The sequence below is a fragment of the Littorina saxatilis genome, linkage group LG12 (assembly GCF_037325665.1).
Source record: "Littorina saxatilis isolate snail1 linkage group LG12, US_GU_Lsax_2.0, whole genome shotgun sequence".
Lineage (NCBI taxonomy): Eukaryota > Metazoa > Mollusca > Gastropoda > Littorinimorpha > Littorinidae > Littorina > Littorina saxatilis.
In genome coordinates, this window is record NC_090256.1 from 83,100,954 (window position 1) to 83,119,871 (window position 18,918).

Below are 18,918 nucleotides of genomic sequence, written 5' to 3' on the forward strand. Positions count from 1 at the left end.
TGGAATAAATGTTAAAACATTGTAAACCTAAAAATAAAAAAAAAATAATATTAAAATTAAACATTCATACGAGTTACTATCTGTGACAAGAACGCATAAGAAGTATAGCAACTAAATATTAATCCGCTTACCCATTGCTCCTCTTCGCACCTCGGCCTGTGAGTCGTCCTTTTCCTGAGTACTTGCACACAAGTTTTGCGTATGCATACTTCAGTTCGTCTGGAAAGGGCTGTTTTGAATTCTTGTTCGCAAGTTGAACAGCACGACTGTATTTGACCACGTACACCAAATCGTTCTTTCTGGAAAAGTCTGCCAGCCGTTCAGTAAGATCATTCCAACTTCTGAATGTTTTCCCCAACTGTCATTTGTGCCATTTCTCAGCGATTGATCAACGGTGTGGTTATTATGGATGTAGTAAGTGTCGAATTGTGAGAATGCACAGTTCTGTCCGCCAAGTGGTTTTAAACACTGCGCGTATTTGCACCAAGTAATAACGTGTCACATCAAAATAGTTCTTTACCTGTCAGATAGTTTAGCGCCAAAAACATGAACCAATGATAGCCCATGGATTAGTAAGTCATATGATGTTGGGGCGGGGCCAATGAACTAATGTCAACACAGTAAGTATCAACCAATGTTTGGCTCCGCCCCCACATCACGTGGACTGGGTGGCCGAGTGGTAACGCACTTGCGCTCGGAAGCGAGAGGTTGCGAGTTCGACCCTGGGTCAGGGCGTTAGCAATTTTCTCCCCCCTTTCCTAACCTAGGTGGTGGGTTCAAGTGCTAGTCTTTCGGATGAGACGAAAAACCGAGGTCCCTTCGTGTACACTACATTGGGGTGTGCACGTTAAAGATCCCACGATTGACAAAAGGGTCTTTCCTGGCAAAATTGTATAGGCATAGATAAAACAATGTCCACCAAAATACCCGTGTGACTTGGAATAATAGGCCGTGAAAAGTAGGATATGCGCCGAAATGGCTGCGATCTGCTGGTCGATGTGAATGCATGATGTATTGTGTAAAAAATTCCATCTCACACGGCATAAATAGATTCCTGCGCCTTGAGTCCGAGTCTGGAGATACGCGCGCGATAGAAGACTTCATATATATATAATCACGTGACCCATAAACCCATCGCCTGTAATTAGATCATACTATTACCGCTTCAGTTCTGAGACATCCTGCTTGCTGGCGCGCGCGCAGAGAAAAAAATTCCCTCTTTATCTTCGCTTCTGATGCTCATCCTATTGTTGTTGGCACTCGGGTTTGTTTGTTTGTTTGCTTAACGCCCAGCCGACCACGAAGGGCCATATCAGGGCGGTGCTGCTTTTGACATATAACGTGCGCCACACACAAGACAGAAGTCGCAGCACAGGCTTCATGTCTCACCCAGTCACATTATTCTGACACCTGACCAACCAGTCCTAGCACTAACCCCATAATGCCAGACGCCAGGCGGAGCAGCCACTAGATTGCCAATTTTAAAGTCTTAGGTATGACCCGGCCGGGGTTCGAACCCACGACCTCCCGATCACGGGGCGGACGCCTTACCACGAGGATTGGAACTCGGGTAACAGGGAGCGAAGGGCAGTGCCCCACCTAGTGATCGAGTGCCACAACCCAGAGTTTTCCCTTAATATATACATAGGTTTTAAACTCCTGCTTCCGGATTATACAAAACACATTAAAACATGTATTAAACAATGGCGACTGGACGTGAGAGGGAACAATAAAGAGACCAAAAAGCAATGTACTCACGTTAAAATGACGAACACGGAACGAATAACAGCGACGTTTCGACCTAAGGGTCTTCTTCAGGCACAAAAACACAAAAATACACACACAAAAAAGAAGAAGAAAGACGATAGAACAAATGAAGAGAAGAATAACTGACAAAACAACTGCACTGCACAAACCAACAAATGACAAAGACACAACACTTCGAATTAACCTAAAATAAATCTCATAACAAAATAATTGTAATCATTTTTTTTTTTACAGGAATGTATATGTTTCTGTGTTTGTTTTTGTTTTAATACAAAAAAAAAACCGTGATCAAATAATCAGAACTCTTTCAAAATACTCTGAATAAAATATATTAAATGCAATAACTTTTTTTTTTTAATTCAAATAAATGTTTTAGTTTGACTGCATTTGAATAGAAACTGAATTCTGATGAAAGCAGTTACTGTAAAGTCATTTGAAGTCACATGATAAAAATCACATGGTTTAGTTGAGCAGACCACAAAGTGCAGAGCTAAAATATGTGTATGAATCTGTGTGAAAATCCAGTCCGTTTGTCCACAGGGATGCTAGGAAGCAGTCAAATGGGGTCGCTCAATCTGCTCAAATCCAGTCAAATGGGGTCGCACGGGCCGACAAATGGGGACGTCCCCGTTTGTCGGAAGCGTCCCCATTTGACTGCTCTCCAGTGACAATCGTCCCCATTTGTCGGTAAAACCACCTACACACACACACACACAGATGTATATCTATATCTATAAATATATAGAGATAGGTGACAGTGTATTTTTCGCGTGGCTATAAATTGATTCGACCGTTGCACTTTTACACTGACAACTTACGGGTGCAAGGAAAGCGTTCTGGACAGTGCAGTGACATTCTAAAAATAGTAACGTAGTAACGGGAATATGGATTGACGCTAAAAATAGTAACGTAGTAACGGGAATATGGATTGACGCCACACGAAGGAAGGGAGATAAACGCTGAAACACTGGAGAAGATAAGGAAGAGTTACTGGGAATGGATCCAGAGAAAAACCAAAATCGGTTCAGCGCTGCGCGCTGAGAGCACGTGTTGAAATATCTCATCGAGCAGGTTGTGTCCGGGGTCTACCTGAATATGCCCACCAAATTTGAAACAGATCCATCGAGGACCTTGGGCGTGCATCGCGGACACACACACACACACACACACACACACACACACACACACACACACACACACACACAGACACACACACACACACACACACAGACAGACAGACACAAGTCGTATATATATATAGATGTACGGGCCTGTCTTTTCTTCGAACCATGAAGAAGAGTTGAGGTCGTTGGGACAGTCCCGCTCTGTCTACTCCAAAATAAGGGGGGGGGGGGGGGGGGGGGGGGGGATGGGGGGTTTCGAAGACAAGAACAAGAATAACATCCCGAGGTCAGAAAGAACTTGCACCAAATGTGTATCACAAGACATAGGTGATGAATTCCATTATTTATTTGTCTGTGATTTTTTTCAAAGAAGAAAGAGCTGAGTTGTTACCACCTTACTATTGGAAAAAACCTAATGCACTTAAATTTAAAAAGTTGTTTGCTACTAAGAAAAAGAAATTGCTAAAGAATATTTTGGACTTTATTAATAGAATTTGCAACAGTTTTTCATAAATTTTTAATTTTTTAATTTTTTTATTCACTATATTAGCATATATCATGATTGTATTGATTGTATTTATTGTTCAAAATGCCCCCAGGGGTTATAGACTAATAAAAACTTGAACTTGAATAAGAATTGAATTTGCAATTTTATTGCAAAGAAGACATTGGTAATTTTCCTGGTGTGTATAAGCATAAGAAAAACGCCTACACACCTTACAAATGCAATACACAATAAGTTATTTAAAGACGGGCGCTGTGGCGGGGTGGTAAGACGTCGGGCTCTTAATCGGAAGGTCGAGGGTTCGAATCCCGGCCGCGGTCGCCTGGTGGGGTAAGTGTGGAGATGTTTCCGATCTCCCAGGTCAACTTATGTGCAGACCTGCTAGTGGCTTATCCCCCTTCGTGTGTACACGCAAGCACAAGACCAAGTGCGCACGGAAAAGATCCTGTAATCCATGTCAGAGTTCGGTGGGTTATAGAAACACGAAAATACCCAGCATGCTTCCTCCGAAAGCGGCGTATGGCTGCCTAAATGGCGGGGTAAAAACGGTCATACACGTAAAATTCCACTCGTGCAAAAACACGAGTGTACGCGGGAGTTTCAGCCCACGAACGCAGAAGAAGAAGAAGAAGAAGAAGAAGAAGAAGAAGAAGAAGAAGTTAATTACAAAAAAAAAGTCAGTAAGGGTTAACAAGAAGAACTCAAGGACAGCGTAGAACTGCAGATAAATAAACTCGTTCTCATCATTGTGTCGTTAAAATAGCTATTTGATGGCCGCTGGGGTTGTGTTACCAATCTGATACTGAACTTTTGTCAGCCTAAAAAGTGTATTTGTTTATTTTGATAGCACTGGTAATGTATTTGTCAAGCTATGCAACATGCATATCCTCGTTCAGTTTGTATGATTGTTGTTGTTGTTGTTGTTGTTGTTGTTGTTGTTGTTGTTGTTGTTGTTGTTGTTGTTGTTGTTGTTGTTGCTGTTGTTGTTGTTGTTGCTGTTGTTGTTGTTGGTTTAAACAGTATTTTATTCGTAAACAGACACATGGCGGGGGATATAGCTCAGTTGGTAGCGCGCTGGATTTGTATTCAGTTGGCCGCTGTCAGCGTGAGTTCGATCCCAGGTTCGGCGGAAATTTATTTCACAGAGTCAACTTTGTGTGCAGACTCTCTTCGGTGTCCGAACCTCCCCCCGTGTACACTACATTGGGTGTGCACGTTAAAGATCCCACGATTGACAAAAGGGTCTTTCCTGGCAAAATTGCTTAGGCACAGTTAATAATTGTCTACCTATACCCGTGTGACTTGGAATAATAGGCCGTGAAAGGTAAATATGCGCCGAAATGGCTGCAATCTACTGGCCGTATAAAATTTCATCTCACACAGCATCACTGCAGAGCGCCTAGAACTGTACCCACGGAATATGCGCGATATAAGACTCATTGATTGATTGATTGATTGATTGACATGATAATATAACAACATCATTAAAAAGGACTGAGCACAACAAGTTTAAAACTTATGATAAGTGCTCACATAAACATGCCAGAAATGTCATGGCGGAATATGATCAATGCGACATATTTTTTGAAAAAAGAAATGAAAAAAAGAGAAAAACAATAAGAAAAACTTTGTTTCCATTATCGAACACAATCTGTGTCAATACTAAAAACGAAAACAAATAAGAAACGAGAACGAAAAACACAACAACATATCAAGAAGTAGATGGGCCCCAAGTAATATATTTAAAGAGAACAACAACATCGAACTAAGGTGTCCCAAAGCGGTTTGATTTCTCAATATAAATTTGGACAACAACAAAAATAGCACTATTTTCAAATATGGAAATGTTTGAATCACCTGTCAGGAGTGTGTCAATATTAACAAATTCTGGAGCTAATGTACCGATTGTTGCGGTTCTTGCATCATTAAACAGGGGACATGATAACAAATAATGAAGAACAGTTTCAGCAAAATAACCACAAGAACATTCCGGGTTGTTTACTAGGTGGCGATTAAACATATCATATTGTAAATCACTCATTCCAAGTCTTAACCTGCAATGCAAAACTTCAGTTTTGCGATTTGGGGAATAGTAATATGGTGGAATTGAAGTATCAGAAGCTGCGAAATGTCGCTTGAACAGACCAACAGAATCACATTGTTGTATATTTTCAGGCAACTTATTCCAGAGACTAGTTGCAGAAGGAATAAAAGATGACTTGTACAAATCTGATTTACACTGGGGAGTCATACGCTCAAGTGGGCGTCTGTGGTGGTAGGGATTTAGGTCAGAAACAAGAGGTGGCAATAAAACTTTGAGGTAATTTGGTACATTGCCGTGAACCATTTTATAATAATTAATTATAAACATTAATTTGTGACGACGTCTTCGCTCTGTAATTCGAGTTGCAGCTTCTCCAGCTCATCTGAAAGCTTCTTTGAACAATTATCCCACACAACATCGCAATAATCAAAATGAGGTAAAATAAAGGATTTATACATTGCTTCTAGGGATCTTCGACTGAGCCTATATTTATAAGATTTTAAACAAGCCACGAGTACTCGACAAGTTGCCAAAATAGACAGTATGTGTAAGGCCCATTTACAATTATCTTGAAAAACAACACCTCTGTTGTTGTTGTTGTTGTTGTTGTTGTTGTTGTTGTTGTTGTTGTTGTTGTTGTTGTTGTTGTTGTTGTTCTTGTTCTTGTTGTTCTTGTTGTTCTTGTTGTTCGTGTTCTTGTTCTTGTTGTCGTCGACGTCAAAAATACAATGAAGGAAAAAGGTAACTAGCTTGAACTATAACACGCTTTAAAGTCTCACAGAAAAAGATGTCTCCGCAAAACTTTGTTGTAATGAAAAAGAGACGAAGAGAGAGAGAGAGAGAGAGAGAGGAGAGAGAGAGAGAGAGAGAGAGAGAGAGAGAGAGAGGAGAGAGAGAGAAAGAGAGAGAGAGAGAAGTCTGAAGTCTGAGTAGCCATTGGGCCCTTTTCATTGAGAGAGAGAGAGAGAGAGAGAGAGAGAGAGAGAGAGAGAGAGATGGAGACATAGAACAAGGGAGAAACAGAGAGAAACAGAGAGAGAGAGAGAGAGAGAGAGAGAGAGAGAGAGAGAGAGAGAGAGTATGGTGATTGGTAGATGATTGCGACATGCGGGGGTGGGGATAGGAGGGGGGGGGGGGGGGGGTGGCGTAGAATTGATTCTTGCACCTGACATAGATTTATATGCAGATCTGTCTCAGTCAGTGCAGGAAATTATACATCACATCAAATGATCTTCCAATCGTCTGTTACAGCTCTACGGTGCGATACCGTTGGAGCTGTCCATTTGATGTGCGCAGCGCATGTTGACGTAATTTCCGCTTCAGAAAGCAGGTCAGATTTATCGCACCTTGGAAGATAGGCCAGTAACATGGTTCTGGACCGAGAACTGGAGTGGGGAAGACTTTGAAACGAAGATGAAACTGGGTGCAGGTTGTTTGTCTTGCATCATCATACTCAGCTGGGGAGATAACAGGTGTTCTTCGGTGTTCTTTTGACGTAAGTACAGTAACTGTTTATCGTTCATACCTGAGAGAGACCACCCATGCTATAACTTAACCATAATGTGTATATCATGTTAATGAGGTCAGGTCAGGCTACAGACTGGCAGGGACCTCAGAAGTCAAAATTTGTCACTGCTCAAATATAATGACCAAGTCACCCAGTGAAACTTCATTCCCGTTTCAGTTTGTTGTTTCCTTTGTAAAGAATTTGATAATTTACTCGTGACGCTTTAATTGCTTTCGTGGCGTCCTTTTGCACTATATTTCGTTTTTAATGTAAGATATTTCCTTTTGGAAGAGAGAAATTGTAACAATCAAAAAAGAGTTACATCTATTCTTTGTATGTATACAGTTCTTAAAACACGCACGCATACCCTTACACACACACTCACACAACACACACACACACACACACACACACACACACACACACACACACACACACACACACCACACACACACACTCACACACACACACACACACACACACACACACACACACACAACCACACACACCGTGACACACACACACACCGTGACACACACACACACACACACAAACACACTCACATGCACAAACACCCACACACATACACACACAATTCACAAGCTCTGAAGCTGAATTGAACAAGGGATCGCAGGTAAACAATAATTTATTGATTGTCGTCATTTGAATAATACATTATATAAACAGAAACGTATTTCACTATTGCAATAGCAACATTAATACATGAGGTTAACTTATACATGTTCAAAATATTCTGTTTCAAAAAGCTTTGTCTCTTTGGGGGAAATATAAATGAATGAGCAAATAAACAAGTAAATAAATAAAATAATTAAACACAAAAACAATATTAGAATAAATCAGGCCAATCTTTTTATTTTTGAGTGAATTCGGACGATGGAAACAAAAAGGAAAATTCGCGACTTTATCGACAAAACTACTTTTATTTCCACTTGCTTAAAAAAAAAGAACAAAACGAATTATGTTCGTAAATGAATTTCGAAAACTATTACACATTTTCATGTTTGCACGTCAAATCTATCTAAGAATGTGTTCTTCTATGGTTTGCTTACTTTCAAAATCATGTCAGAAAAATATGGGCATCATTTCAACAATGACATAATTTTGAGCGTGTTTTAACAAAAATATTATTATTACTTTGTGAATAAACTGTTACCTATTACGGTGGCAGTTGGAGAGTTATTCTGACTGAGAAAAAAAAATGAGAAAGAACAAGAAGAATTTTTTTCAAAAAGAAGAATTTTTGTTATCATCGACACAAGCTGCCTCATGCTCAACTCATTGTCTCCCAGGTACGGATATATCCGTACCCACTCATATGGCTCTATCTGACCAGGTACGAATATATCCGCTCAGACTGTTAGCTTCAGTCGCTTCCTGTAACGTCGATCTAACGCCTGCATTCCAGCGTGTTGATACACAGTTACTACACAGTACCTACAATTCTGAGTGACCTGCTGCAGCACAGCTGGTCTCGGCAAAAAAAAAAAAATTGGGGTAGAAAGTGTTACAACTTCTCTGCAAATAAAATTAAAAGTTAATTTTTAACCACGACAGAGGCACTCTCAGTCCCTCAGTCAAACGAGAATTTTCTCTCAGGTTGTCCAAAAGAAAAGTTTTATAATGGCGCGTGGCAAAGCGTCAGGATGAAATAGATCAGAAAAACAAGAGAACTGCAAGACGGGTGAATTGACTACCCCGCATAATCGTCTTTCATGTTTGTCAGAATTCTACATTTATTTTCAGTTAAAGAAAAAAGTCGAAAAATCCCCTACGGCTTACGCAAGAATATATTTAAAAAGCACCTTAAAGTGAAACGATGTTAACGAGTCATCAATTAATACTTGTAATAAGTTTAGCAGATACAGACATTCAAAATAGCAGACTGCAATGATAAATTAATTTAAAAAATCAATTACCATGGAAAAGAGACTGCACGGACAAATCACTATAAATGGACGCACAAATGATTGACCGGGTTGAATGAATAACTTAAACGAAGGCATGATAAGACAACCAACGTCGTTGTTAAACAAATTGACAACCCCCCCCCCCCCCCCCCCCCGAAAAACAAAACATAACAACAAAAACTTGTCGTTTTTGTGTGTGCTAACACTAGTCAACATAAACAATACTTCATGTCATAATTCTCTGTTCAAGCAACGGCTCTTATTGTTGATAAACTGTAACCGAGTGCCGTAACACTACGATCACCTCGGGAGGCGAAGTGCAATCAAACAGGATTGAAAATGTTAGGGCCAATTTCTTAGCCCTATAAAAACTGTTATGCAAACCCGAAGGTTTCCAAGAACATACAGACAATTGGAAACCACCAGACCCCATCACCGTCGCGATATAACCTTGAACAGTTGAAAACGACGTTAAACACCAAATAAAGAAAGAAAGACCCCATCACAAACAGAATTCCACAATCCACCGTTGTTGACTTAAAGGCCAACAACTCGGGTGCAGAGTCTGATGTGAAAGGAGCGGTAGCCTCCCCTGTCACAAACAGTTTTATTAAAAGTATGTATTTGGCAGTAACACATTTATATGCAAATACTGTTTGCGGAGTATAGGCTTATAACCAGGTACTTCGTGAACTGTACAATTCTATGATAGAAATACTGTTAGGAATATCAACAAAAGTGAAGTAGATTTAAAATACATTTTTACATTTCAGAAACTACTTATACTATTTTTGCTACTCGCTAGTTAAAACTATTCGCATCAAATTTGATGATTGTCGAGTGAAAACAAAATTGAGCAAATATTTTCAGGTGTAAATAAAAAGTTCCGTAATGTTACTGGGGTAAACTATTTTACCACGAATAATTTACATCCTGATCAGACACAGAAACATATCTGCGGAATGATATATACAAAGTATATTTGTTTCAAAGCTGCCGCAATTAAAGCTTGATATTAATTTGGCGAAGTCGGCTTCAAGAAGTCTAAAGGCGATGACAGACGGGCAACACAAAACAATGTTTTCGACAAAAACTCCAACTCAAAACGTTGGAAAAACACATGTTTTTAAAGCGGGGATGTCACACGCGAAACACAAAACAGCGTTTTCCGAAACGCGTTGTGGGGGATGTCACACGGGAAACACGCTGTTTTGTGTTTGTTTTGAAAGAACACACTGTTTTGTGTTGTGCGTCTGACATGGCCTTAATCCACGAAGATCGCTGCACGAAGCTTTGGCACTGAAATGTCGGTAATAAGACTTCGAAAAGACTTCGTGAAGTCAACCTCGGGCTCAATTAAGGAATGCCTTTTCGGAAACAAAAGGGGTCTGTTCCTCCATGCAGATAGAACATTCCTTTCAGGGATTACAGGACAAACATTTTTTTTAACCAAAACATGCCTGTTCCTTCACAGAAAGAAGAACACCCCTTTCTTTGTTTTCACAATAAAATGGCTTCTTTTATGAAATAAATACTCCTTGCTGACATGCTTTTGTCTGTTCTATATCATGCACACATACTATCAGCGTAATACTGCCCCATTGGTCAGTTGACGTTCTCTAGATTCACAAAACAAATTGCTTTTCAGTTACGAGTGCCGTCGCGATATAACCTTGAATGGTTGAAAACGACGTTAAACACCAAATAAAGAAAGAAAGAAAGTTACGAGTGAGAACTCTGCATTGACTTTTTCCTTCATAAAGTCCAGATAAGAAATGTCAGAATGTTTTGTTTTTTTAAACTAGGTTAAACAAACTAAAGGTAGGCTACTCATGTTGCTCAACCCTTAATTTCAAAATAATAGAATGTCCGTGGCATTGTTTTCACAGCAAGGTGCATGACTTCATTATTTTAATTCTATCATCTTTTTCGAATTGTTGATCAGAGGAAAATCCATAATTCTACTTGATGTCAGTACATGTACATAATTTATTTATCTAATCACGTAATAACCTACACAACAGCCTAACTTGTACTGTACATGGACAAAAACAAAGTGCTTTTCGTTCACGTCATTTTTCATGGAGTCTGCCTGTTTGTAATATGAGTGGCTACGCACAGTGGCAAAATCTCTAACAACAGGGAATTCGCATAAAGATTGCCGAAACAGACTCTCGATGTGCAGTCTGTCGGAAATTATTAACTACATGAAAAAAAGTAACTTCGCGGCACGGTGTGTTTTATTTAGAGAGAAGCGGTTGACCCCTCAGTTTTCACACGGCACCGAGTAATTAAAATATCCTCATTAATTATAAAGACACCGTCCTTCTCGTGCAACGATTCGGCCCACCATCTCAGATCTAGCGAGGCATTTACGTGCTTGGGATAATTATTAAGCCCATACCTCCACTATGCATGGCGTATGTCAAACATCGACAACGTGGATGCTTTCTGTCCATACTTGGGACTTTCGTCTTATAAATTGATATCTTAATAGCCACTGGTGGGAATCTCCAAATTGATTCACCACAAAATAGCAGCTCTGTGTATAAATCCAAAAACAAAGAGACTGCCAACGTTCCAAAATTCAGAATCAAAAAACAAGAAAGGTAGGTTGTTGGAACGTTTGTTATTGACAAAACAATATTATAATTTTTTTATGTTATATTATTTTATTTTTTATGTTATAATATTATTATTATAATGTGAATGGAGTATTGTTTTGTCAATAACAAACGTTCCAACAACCTACCTTTCTTGGGGTTTTTTTAGCTCTGTGTAGAGTGTACACGCAGCAGTCAGGATCTTGATTTTTGGTATGTATCTATGGGGATGGATGTTCTTCTCCTATGTAAAAGCATCGGTAGATCTGGGATGGTGAGCAAAAGATGGTTGCACGGTATATAGAAGTAGAGTGCCTTTTAAGAATCCAGTTGGCAGCCTGTACTTTACAATGGCAGTGTTTCTTGTCCAGAGTTGCGCCTGCATGTCTTTGTGTGAAGAGTTCGCAAGACTGAAGTACTGAAACTTCCAGCTTGCGAAAACCACCATGAGATGTCTTATTCGATGGGCCACTCCAGTCTAAACGTATACAGCGTAGGCCTGTGTAAGCCCCCGATAATGTTACAACTGAAAGTCAATCAGTTCTCAGTTTGTACATTTATTAAGCTTGTCAACATTTGAAGGCTGCAAAAACGCTGTAAGACATCAACGACATGTGTTGTTAATGTTCTGTTTTGTTTTCTCTCAAACACACCAGTTAGCCTCCATGCCTGTGTTCAGAAATCTTTTTCACTCAATTCTCCAACAATGTTACAAAATTGAGAGAAAACTTGTTTTGGAAATGTCAGGCCCTGACAACCGCAGAGGGTTAATTTCAGGCATATTACGGCCTGAGGAATCAGCACAAACGCCTTCACCACCACTAGAATTGTGCCCGTCTCAATATATGTTTCTACACCTTTCTGTAGTTAACAGAGCTGCCATACATTTTGCAACGAACAAGAATTGTAAACTTGTAAAGAGAAAGGCGTCACCATTTAAGCCTGGTTGGCATGCACTCTCATGTGCCTGTTCAGATTGCCAGACTGAGAGAAGCGCAAAAGACACAGTTTACACTGATACGGTTTCTCCCCGCTGTGGATCCTCAGATGCTTGGTGAGCGTGGAGCTGTCAGAGAAAGCTTTCTTACACAGTCTGCAGCGATAGGGTCTGTCTCCAGAGTGTGTTCTCATGTGAGTTGTCACCGAAGAGCTCTGCGAGAAGCGCCGGTCACAGATGGGACAGCGAAACGGCTTTTCTCCGCTGTGTGTTCTGATGTGCGCCGTCAGGTTGGCGGCCTGGGAGAAGGACTTGTTGCAAGTGTTGCATTTATACGGTTTCTCGCCGCTGTGTGTCCGAAGGTGTGTTTTCAACGTGGAAGGCCTGGCGTAGGTCTTGCCGCAGATACGACACAGGTTGGTTTTGAGCATGCCTTGATGGTGGTGGTGGTGGTGATGGGGGTGATGGGGGTTGTTCTGAGGGTGGAAAGCCCCCTCCCCCATTCCCACCCCAATCATCATCCCTGCCGCTGCCGCCCCAGTACTTGTGACGGAGACCGCCGCCGCCGCAGCCGCCGCCATGGCGACTTTGTCCGTGAAAAGCTTGGACCTCTTGCTGTTGAGACCCCCGAAGCCATCCTCGGGGTCTTCGTGCAGGTGGTGGTGTGGATGTCGCATGGAGTAGTAGCGGGGGCCGGGGTCCTTGAACGCATCTCCGCATGCTGACTTGTAGGGGAACCTGGCGTCGCCGCCTGCAAAGTCCCCGCCTCCCGACTTGTAGAAGAAGCGAGAGTCGCCCCCGCTTCGCAGATCTGGTCCGATCGGGTAAGGTCCCCCCGGGTACCCGTTGGGGACGCCCTGGGGCTGAACCGAAGACAGCTGGGTGGGAGGGTACCCGGAATACTGGCCCATCCCGGAGGCAGCGAACCCCGAGTTGTGGTGGTACTGGCTGCCCAAGGGTGGGGGCGAAGGGGGCTGGGCGGGAGAAGGTGGGGGAGGCCACTGCTGGTGGGAGGGGGGTGGGTAGTTGTAGCCGTTGTGCGGGTGCAGGTTGTGGGCCATCCCCACGTTCATGGACATGGACACGTTGACGCTCATCGTGGGGAAGGCCATGCCGCTCGCCTGGTTCGGGTGGGGAGGGGGCGGAGGAGGAGGACCCAGGGAAGGGGGGTGGGAAGGGGGCAACTGGCCGGAGGGGCTGGAACAGGGGTCCGGGTACTGCTGACCGTACTGGACCCCCACCCCCACCCCTACTCCAACTCCATACGAAGTGTGCAGCAGAGACTGCCCGTGGCCGTGGCTGTGGCCGTATCCGTGGCCGGAACCATAGCCCTGACCCCCGCCTTGTAGCCCCGGGGATGGAGCGGAAGGGTAGGGGGGCAGGCTCTGGCCCGAGGGGTGGTGGCCCAAGTGAGGCATGGGGTGAGGTGAGGGAGGAGACAGAGGACCTCCGAACTGTGGGTGCACCACCGCGTGCTTCAAGGACAGCAGGGCGTCGGCAATGTCATGGGTTGACTTCTCGGATTTGAACAGTGGATAGTCTCTGAAAAAATAGAAAGATGGGGTATTATTTGTTTGTTCTCAACCTTGTTGGCTCACGTAAGTGTAGCCTATGCGATGCTAACTTTTGTCTGTCTGTGCGTGCGTGCGTGTGTGATAGAAACTTTAACATTTGACTGAACACCGAAATACTAATTTTACCGGGTTATTATCCAAGCAACAGCTTCAAAGTATTGAAGCAATGATCAACATTTCGTCGGCACGTATGTAGTTAAAGTGTGTATCCAAAGAAAACGGGTGGTGTGTTTTTTTTTTGGGGGGGGGGGGGGGAAACAGGTGACTGGTTTGTGTTGTGTGTGGTATGTAGACCAGGTCAGGGGTCAAGGTTAGGTCAGATCGCGTGAAGGATTGTGGTATAGATTCACTTTTCAGTTCTAACCGAGCTGCATTCGCCGATTCGGGGAAGACGATTTCACATTGTTCGGTTTCGTAGCGGCTCCAGAAAAATAGATAAAGAAGATACCAAAGGAGATTTCCTACAGGTTGATCTGCACAGCGTGTTTTCAGTGTCTGCGCGAGGAAGCGCTGTCGAAAGCGCAGTGTCGATCTGGCAGTCGTGTCCCCGTAAGTAGGCTAAAGACAGACAGATCTAGATCTAGCGTCTCCCACTCTTGCACCGTGTCACCTATGCTTAGTGTGTGTGTGTATGTGTATGTGTGTGTGTGTGTGTGTGTGTGTGTGTGTGTGTATGTGTGTGTGTGTGTTTGTGTGTGTGTGTTTGTGTGTGTGACGGAGTGATTGAGTTTGTGTTACTGTTTGTCGATTTCTTACGGGAGCCTTGAAGGCTTCGCCTCTTGTTTTTATAGCGTGTTGGTAACAACGAGAAAATCCATATTTGAATCTCATAATGTTTTAAATAAAGAGGATAGTTTTACACACAACAATCAGGGCCTAAGACACTGCGGTGCTGTTCGATATGACCAACTGAAATCCAAACAGATTGTTTGTAAGCGTGGCCGTTACTTCGTACTAATCGTGGAACTCGTCCCAGCATTCACATGATGCAAAACATGTACCAGCCGTAAAGCTGAAAATGGAATACTCTATATCTAAAAACAGCCCGGACTTCAGATCCAGAAATATAATTGAACACGGCAATTTTTGTGTGTTTTGTTTTGTTTACATGTTTGTCTTTTCAAGGAATTACTATACAATTTTCTAGACGCCGTGATACGCCGATCAAATCAATCCCATTAATAAGCTTTCCGTACACATGAAAAAATGGACCTAGGATTAAACTCGTACCATGAAAATCCCAAACGCGAGTTTACAAATCGCATTGAACTGACTGACGATTGTTTATCGCTGTATTATTGTATCATGTTTGATTTAATAAAACATTGTTTAAAAAAAAATTTAAATTAAAAAATGACTGACGATAGCGTCGGGTAATGAAAACCAAACATGCCAACGTGAGCTGAGTACAGTATTAACAAAAACTATACACAAATGACTCCCTCCTCTGCAAGGTCGGCTTACCCCTCATTTGAGGGATGATGTGCAGTGACAAGTCATAACGCCACAGTAAACCTGCCCGGTCTGGGCCACATGGTGACCTGCTCGGGTTGCCTACCCGGGCCCTCCCCACCCCCCTCCCCACCCCTCACACCCGCAACACTAAAACCCTGCACACACTGACGGGCACCACGTGTTGCTCGGAGCATCACATTTCTAGGCCGTTCAAATCATCACTTGCATTTGAACCTTAACACGTCAAGTCAAGTCAAGTCAATTTTTTTTTAAACCTAGTGTTACATGAATTCTAAAAATAAAAAAAATTTACAATAAACACGACAAGAAAGGTATGTAATAATGAGACACAACACTTCAAGTTAACCGGAAATAAATCAAGCTTAATTCATAACTAAATAATTGTAATCATAACAATATCCAGGAGACCCAGCCTTGTCACAGTAGAAGGCCACAGAGTATAAATTTAGCGTTGCTAGCACAAGAAACTAGAGCTAAATCTGCCGCGTGCCGATGTTGGCTATTAACAATACGATAGCAAATCAAAAGATTAACCAAGGCAATTCCAAAGATTTAACGAGCGATTCAATGCAGAAGCACAGATGAATATTACGCGTGGAAAGGTCGCTTTTTTTTCATGAGTTTTGTTTATTCTCCCTTGACGTTGGAAATGTAAGGTTGAGTTTTCCGTCGTGGTTTGAAGCGGCGTACTGTCAACATCTTCAAACCGTAATGCCCACTTGATTTTCAAGACTGTCTGTGTTTGCTTCCTTCCTGAACAAGCTTCTTTAATTCCTGACATTCTTTCTTTGCGCCTACTCAAGGCTTGGGGTAGTTGAGATCTTGATTTAGCACTTAGTATGGCTGATGGGGTCTATGTCGACCGAAAGAGTGGGATTCCCTGTAGGTGGAGTTTCTGTAGATGGATTCTCTGTATACAGGGAATACCACGGGGTTTAGTTCCTGTAGCGTTTCGCTGATATCGCTGAAAGTCACATGACGCTTAGCGACATCGGTAGAATTTGATGTTTTTCTATCTTTTTTTTAATCTTTCTTAGAAATTCGAGTATGGCTTGCACGTTTTATTGAAAAACTCCACCCTGTGGGATTTCCTATCTACAGGAAATCCCCTACAGGAACTCCACCTACATGGAATCCCACTCTTTTGGTCGACATAGACCCCGTCAGCCTTAGTATGCATGCGCTTCTCAAATTCAAGGCGTGCTTTTGTTTGATGGCAGAAAGCCGTTATAGTCAACCATTTAATACGTTGGTATGAGTTTTACCGTTATTCTTGACTCATTTATTAAACAAGGTTTGCTTGCGAGAAGTTCAGCTTTTTAAACATTCTTGGGAGAAACTTTATCAAGTTAAATAATTTCGATGTAGAAAAAAAGTCGCTAAATCGCTATTTTCGGTCAATTCCATAAACATCTAAACAGTAGCTTACTGTGAATCGCTCTATATACGCGCATCCACACACACATACACCCTCACCTCGTCTCGATTTTCAATCAAACGAAATACATTCAGTCACATATTGACCTTTATTAGTTTCTGAAAAAGTTTCTGAAAAAGACTGTGACGTACATGGGATTGAACATTGAAGAAACAAAACACACACACAAAAACACACGTGCGCATTGTGTGTGTGTGTGTGTGGTTTGTATACACACAGACAGGAAGACAGACAGTTAGACGGACTGGCAAAAACGAACACAGACACTCAGACGGAGAAAGTGCAAAGGCATCAAAGATGTTGACGTCGTAGATAAGAAAACTGTGAAAAAGAAGACAACCTATAGGATTTCCTAAATAATGTTTAGATGACTGCTCGATAACGAACATAATAACGAAAATAACGAACGAATTAACCAGATGAATGATGATAAGGAAGAACAAATAATAATCGCTTGGTTTTTAAAAGCTCCCCCGCTTCCACACCCCCCTCCCCCCTCCCCTCGTGCAATTAAAACAACCAAAAACCTACCTCTTGTCATGACAAATAAATGATGACTGCAATTCGCTCACTCAATCCGACTTTGTTTGCTGTACATTTTGCGTGTTTTAATACTGTAGTACTGTTCAGCTATAGAGACGTGGGTCTTGGTTTATCCAACCTTCACAGTTTCCTCCTCGTGTGTATTTGGCGCCGCTAGGCAGCTTACTCTCACTCTCAATTATAAATAAAATGGTCAGACACCTTGGAGTCACACAACATTAAAGCATATATAGAGTGTCCGAACGCTGCACAGTATTGATATACAAAGTGTCCGAATGTGACATAACATTAAAACATATATAGTGCCCGAACGCTGCACAGTATTGATATATATACAAAGTTTCTGAATGTGACACAACATCGCTCTACGCGGCACAACCACTGCACACTGAGAATAGAACCTGAGTGAGTGATTCGATCCAGACCTTCTGGTTCTCTGGAATGACTTGAATTGGTACTCGCACGAGTCCCGTCACCCCTTCCCACCCCCTACCTCCCTCCCTCCAGCTCCTCCAGTTTTCCTCCCCCCCCCCCCCACCCCTCCCACCATCCCTCCCCGATCACTCATGCGGCAAAGACTAGGTGACAGGCAGCAGTAGTCTTGGTCAACAAATCTGCCTCGAGTTTGCAACTGTCTAATCTGCTTAAAACTGTATTGACATGACGCGTTTTCACTATGCTGTGGGTTTCACCTTCGTGTGAAAAATTAAAGCGCGCATACATAGCCTCTCCTTTGAACTAGTGTGGCCTTGCCTTGCTTCTACTTGTAGCTACGATTTTACTGACTTTGTCTTGTTGAATGTTGCCACCTGATTTGTTCTCATTTTTTAAATTTGTGTTTCCTTGTTTATTTGGTTTAAACACAATTTTATTCAAAATACATGACATGAAACAATTGACAAAAATGCAGCTAGGACACGAACTCAAGCAAATGCTTATTTGACGTGACCATAACAATGCTAAGTTACTCAAGTTTTCATGATGGTGGACAACACAATTATTAACCAGAAGAACAAAATGTAGGAGGGGGGGGGGGGGGGTATGGGGAACTTAATCAAAACAGGAGGATCTACAGAGAGAAAAAAAAATATATATAATAATAATAAAAAAAGAAAAAGAAAATAAAGTGAGACTAGGAATGAAGCGCGTGGGACGGGAACATCGATGCTGAGACTTGTTTATTTAAAGCTAGAATGATTTTAATGAAAAAGTGCAGAATGATCTATTACAGTAAAGACCGCAATACACCCCACACAAAAATTACCACAAAAAAAGATTGAAACTTAACGTATCACTCGCGATGCTCTTCAAGCGATAACTCAGGACACAAGTGTTTTCCAAGTGTACATTAAAACACAGAACTGTTCATTCATGTTTAACGTTTGTATACCTTGCAGATCTTTAAGATCCAATGTAAACTATCGTGTTTACATGCTCACAGTGTTTGTTTTCAACAACGACATGATTTGCTA